Source organism: Suncus etruscus, chromosome 8 (genome assembly GCF_024139225.1).
Source record: "Suncus etruscus isolate mSunEtr1 chromosome 8, mSunEtr1.pri.cur, whole genome shotgun sequence".
In the NCBI taxonomy this organism is placed as follows: domain Eukaryota; kingdom Metazoa; phylum Chordata; class Mammalia; order Eulipotyphla; family Soricidae; genus Suncus; species Suncus etruscus.
The window spans coordinates 16,903,448-16,909,151 of NC_064855.1; positions in this window are offsets into that span (position 1 = coordinate 16,903,448).

Consider the following 5,704-nt stretch of genomic DNA (forward strand, 5'->3'; position numbering starts at 1 on the left):
AGGTCACCTTCCCTCAATCAACCTTTTCCTGGTCCCTCCAGTGCCTTTCCAGCATGGCCTGCCTTTCTCTCTGTCTTCTCTCGTATCAATGCCAGCTTCATAACCCAGAGGTCGGTGCTGATCCAGCTCAGGATGCTCCTTGAGAGAATCGGGTGCTGACCTCTGTGGCATGAAGCCCATTGTGACAGAATTCATCATGGGCCCATATCTCATCATCTCAAGAGGCAGCAAGGGTGGGGGGCAATGGTCAGTGCACACCCAACACCCCCCAAAACTCCCTAATTGATGACAGGGCCGGCATAGCTTCAAAACAGCTCCGAGGGTGTTTTTAAAAATCTCCTTTCTCCTGGGCTGCCTGCCAGAACGCCATGGAGCAGCTCTTCAGGCGAACAAAGAAAGCTTTGAAACTCTTTCTCCCCCTCCTTCAAAATGCTTATCTGAAAGGACATCTCCTGCCCCCCCTCCAGGTAGTTGCTGCAATCATAAAAGCACAAGTGATAAACTGCTTCTTTGTCATCGCCAATTGTGAAGGTCCCTTCCTCCAGCCCCCCAGTCCTTCTCCACCCCCCACACCCCCAAAAAAGAGCTAGCATTGCAGCAGTAATACCAAGGAGAAAGCCCCCAGATCTGCCAGTGCCTGTCAAACCTTGGAAAAGAGAGGTAGGGACAATGAACTTCCTTCCAAGACAACTTTTATCTTTGGTCTCACGTCTGCTGAAATGTCAAGCCAGGGCCAGATAGATGGATCCCCTGATGTGCAGGCTGGGCCTAGCACTGGGGTGAAAGGGCTGGTGGCAGGTGTGGGGGGTGCACGGAGCACAGCTGAGATTCTGGGAGCTAGAGTGTGTTTCATGCAGTTTGAGGGCTGGCAGAGGGGCTATATCTAGGATGGCAATGACCTTGAGTTTTGCCCTGGGAGGATATTGCCTACTTATTTGGAAAAGAGAAGCCCCTGCCCCTCCTTTTTTTTCCTTTCTGGACACACCCAGAGATGCTTAGGGCCTACTTCTGTTTCTGTGTTCAGGGATCATTCCTGGCAGTGCTTGGGGGAATCATATGTGATGCTGTGAATTGAACCTGGGCTGGCCACATGCAAGGTAAGATCCCCACCTGCTATATGATTTATTGACAGTGTCACTTGGTGTCTTTAAAGGTGCTTTTGAGGCTTTGAAAGGTGAAGGGAAGTTTGCCAGATATTCAGCAGGAATAAAGGAATGGAGAGGTAGGCCCAACCTTGGAAGTCAAAAGACGTGCTGGATGTGTCCACGCACAGCACTGGCTTATCAAGATGATCGAATCAGTAGAGAGCATTTCCTGCATAGAAGTGAGAAAATTGGAGGCCCCAAAAGTTGATCCGTTAGTCACGTTGCTGCTGAACAGGGACCTTTGCAGTGGAATAATTCCTATGCAAAATGGCACCAGTCAGGACTCCTTGATTTATGTCTTTTTGTCTTTCATGATGGTTATATCTATCTTGCTCTAGTTTTTATTCAGGCCCTGTGATTTACAATACTGTTAATAACAATAGTGTTTCAGAAATATAGTGTCCCAACACCGCATCCAGCACACATGTATTCCCCCCCACACACACACACCCCTGTTTTGAGGTCCCATCCACTCCATTGCTTGGCAGTCAGTTTTGCAGGTTGAGATGCAGGGCCTGTCACCCTGACTTTGGTTCTTTATATCCCACATGCGAGGGAGATCACTCTGTGCCTGTTGCTCTCCCTCTGACTAACACTTGTTAGTCCCTTCTACGTAGTGGAAAAAAAAAAAGAAAAAAGTAAAGAAAAGAAAAGAACAAAGAAACATGGCATCTTTTCTTAAAGCCAAGTAATATTCTATTATGCATATATGCCACACACCGTCTCTCTTCTGTTCTTGGGCATTTGGGCTTTTTCCAGATCTCAGCTATTGTGAATAGTGCTGCAGAGAACACAGGAGCACAAATGTCTTTTCGAGATAGTGTTTTTAGGCCCTTGGGATAGATGCCAAGAAATGAAATTGTTGGGTCATATGGAAACCCTATTCTTAAATTTTGGAGAAGTCCCATGCTGCTTTCTATAGAGGCTCAACCAGACAATACCCCTGCCCCCTCCCAACATCTTTGCCAGCCTGAGAGGGTTCATCTTTGTGCCATTTTCACTGGGGGAGGTGATATCTCATTGTTTGGATTTGCATTTTCCTGTGGATGAGTGATGAAGAACACTTTCCGATAGCTATATATTGGCTTTCAATATGTCTTCATGCGGAAGTATCTGTTTAGCTTTTCTCTTCCACTCCTTTTCTTTTGGGGGGTGAGGGCATATACCTGGCAGTACTCCAGGCTTACTCCTGGCTCTGAGCTCAGGAATCACTCCTGATTGAACTCAGGGGACCATATGGGATGCCAGAATTTGAAATTGGGTTGGCTGTGTGCAAGGCAAACACCTTACTTACTATCTTATATCTCTCTGGCCTCTCTCCCCTTGAGTTGAGGAGTTTTTCCTTTGTTGTTAACTTTTGTGATTGCTTTATAGGTCTTAGATATTATTAGCCTTTTATCAGATGTGATGAACAAATATTTTCTCACAGTCCGGGAGGGATCTGAGTGGTTTCTGGATATACTCTGGGTGAGGCTCTGGGTGGGTTCTGGGAGGATTAAATTCTCTAGTGCATGGGAGCCGGAGAGATAGTACAGTAGGTAAGATGTTTGCTTTGCATGCAGCCAACCCAGGTTTCATCCTCGCACCCTGTATCATTCTCCAAGCTGGCCAGGATTGATTCCTGAGTACAGATCCATTAGTAACCCCTGAGCACTGCAGGATGTGTCTCTAATATAAACAAACCAATAAAGATTGAGGTAGTGTGCTTTTGTCTATAGGTAAACACTCACAGAGACACTGTGATGACCATCTCCTGTTCAGTGGGAGAAAATGAAGCTCAGAGGATTAGGAGGTCCCCATAGCTTGGGTAACTCCTGGGAACCTGCCTTGCATGAACAAGGACCCAAGTATCACCCCTGAACTTGCTTGCTCCCTTGAGCATCCCCAATGATGGCCCTGGAGGTCCCAGCACAGCTAGACCCAAGTATTGGTTTGTCTGCCCTACTTGACATGGCACCTGTGCCACCTGAGTACTTAGGATTCCTCTGCCTCCAAATAACAGCAGAGACCAGTGAACTCACTGCTGGGGTTGGCTGAGCCGAGCAGAATCAACTTGTTTTGTTCCAGAGCCTGTGTTCATAACAGTCACGTAATCTCCCCCTCCCCTGCACTGTGCACCCCGTATTCCTAAAGATTTTTGTCTCGCAAACAAACTGGATTTATCAAGTAATAATTTGTTTTCCCATTTTTTATTAATCAAAGCCATGTCTGACTGCCAATCGGGGGTTCAGATCGGCATGAGATTAGCAGTGTTATCGCTCTGGGTTGATATAATTCCAGCCAGAAGCTGAGGGTTGATGTCTCAGTCAGCGTCTGTGCTGCCTTATCTATGGTGAGTGCGAAGTTTCTGCCAGGGTGTGTAAATACGAAAAATAGCTCCAGGCCCCCATTGCTACCTGTGGGAATCCGGCAGGCTCTGAGCACTTCAGACTAAGGCCACTGGTCTAGATATTTCCGGAACCTTGTTATCTGTTCGTCCCAGACTGCTCTGTCCCTCTATCCTGTCCAGGCACCTCTCTTGTGTGTAGAGGGATGTGGAGACCCTTTAGCTCCCTTTATTGCAGGGCCAGGGACCATGTGAGACCCTAGTCCAGCTCTCCTCCTGGCAGTCATGTGTGAGTTTTCACAACACTCAAACATGTAGAAGCACAGGCAAGTACATAAACACATACAGGCAGACACATAAACACATATGCAGAGAAATGCAGGTACACACAGACACATATTTGTATAGAGATGCAGTCACATGGACACAGGTATAGATACACAGAGGCACAGGTATACATGTACACACAGAGACATAGTTATATGCATATATACCCATATATGTATATATATGTATATACATAGATATGTACATACATACAGATGTAGGCACACACTTACACATATACACACACGCATGCAAGTAGATGCAGAACATACTCTCACATATGCATTGAGATGCAGGCACATGCATATACCTAGACTCAGGTATGCACATGGAAACACACAAAAACACATACATGCAGAGATATTGGGGATTGTATGGTACTGACCCCGGGTCTCCCACATGCAAAGCTTGTGGCTCCTACCACACAGCTGTCTCTGGGTTGATGCGAAAGTAAACATGACTTGCTCACCTCACACCCCTGCTCAGACACAGCACAGTCTTTCTGTCCCCCTCCCCAAGCCCCATCTCTAATGGCCCAAATTGCCTGGAGAGGACAGCCCAAATTGAACTGTGCAACAGCTGGAACTGGGGAGCATTTAGTATGTGCTCAGAGAGCAGGCTCGTTCTGGATACTCTGTCATAGGCACCATCTTACAGGCACCATTTCATAGGCACCATCTCATGACAGGCGCCACCTCATAGGCTTTATCTCACAGGCATCAACTCACACACTCTGGACATCATCTCTCACCTAGAATAGTTGCCACCAATGGGAAGCCACAGACTAGAATTCTGGTCCTGCTTACAGGAGAACAGGCATTAGGATACTTCTGTCTATCTCCTGCCACTCCTGTTCTAATTCTTGGGGTAATGGAAGCTGGTGGGGAGAAATAGGGGTTCCCACAAATGGAAGGGTTGGAGAACTGGGAACTTCTTAGGAGAAATGGAGGAGGGAGTTTTCCCATGCCAAGAGGCTTCGAGCTGTTTCCAGCCACAAATACTAGTAACTTCTCTGCTCAGGGCTGGTGAAAGAGCCAGGAAGGAAGACAAAGAGGAGAAGGAGGAAAAGGGGCCTCCATGTTTCTATGGTTTCTGAAGGGGCCAGCATGTTTCCCCCATCCTGTGTGCAAGGCCATAAATAATCAAGGCGTATAGTCAGGATTGCCATGGTAACATCTTCAGGCTTCCAGAGAGGCGCTGGAGTCTCCAAACCAAAGTCTGGGCTTAAATGTTTCCTTCCAGCCACTAGAGGAATTGGCCATTACCAACGTAGGGTTGTGGGATAGGAGGGGCGGCAGGTGATCTTACTTCTTCTTCTCTTTGTCTTTGTCTTCTTCTCAGAGAATTGGGAGCTGCTGGGAGACCTCCTCATCCTTTCTTTTTATAGGTCTTTCTTTCCTCACTCTTGACCTGTGAGGTCCCCTCCTGTACCTTGTCATTCTCACCACTGTCAGTGTCTATTTCCAAAGTCATCTCTAAATGGCACCATCAGCCTCTTTCCACACCCATCACTCTGCTCATTGGCTTTGGATAGATTGGATGGAAAGTGTTGGCACAGGCCTCATCCTTTCAGATGCCCACAGGCCTGCCAGCTGATTGCCTCAGACTAGGCCTGAGTGAGGCGTGAGAGTAGGGCAGATGTGGAGAGGCTGAGGGAGCAACACAGGAGGGCCCAAGAGAGCAGCCTCATGCTCAGAAGGCCACCCCGCACCCAGAACCAGCAGCCCCTATAAACACACTTCTCTAATCACACTATATTTGCTTCACTTACACTTGCTCTGCTCTCCTGGGTGTGGGGGACCATGCAGAATTTGGTAGAGTAGAGGAATAAAAGTGATCTAAAGTGGGGTGTGGGCTCAGTCCCAAGAGGATAAATGTCTACAGTCTCTGAGTGCTCTGCTGGACA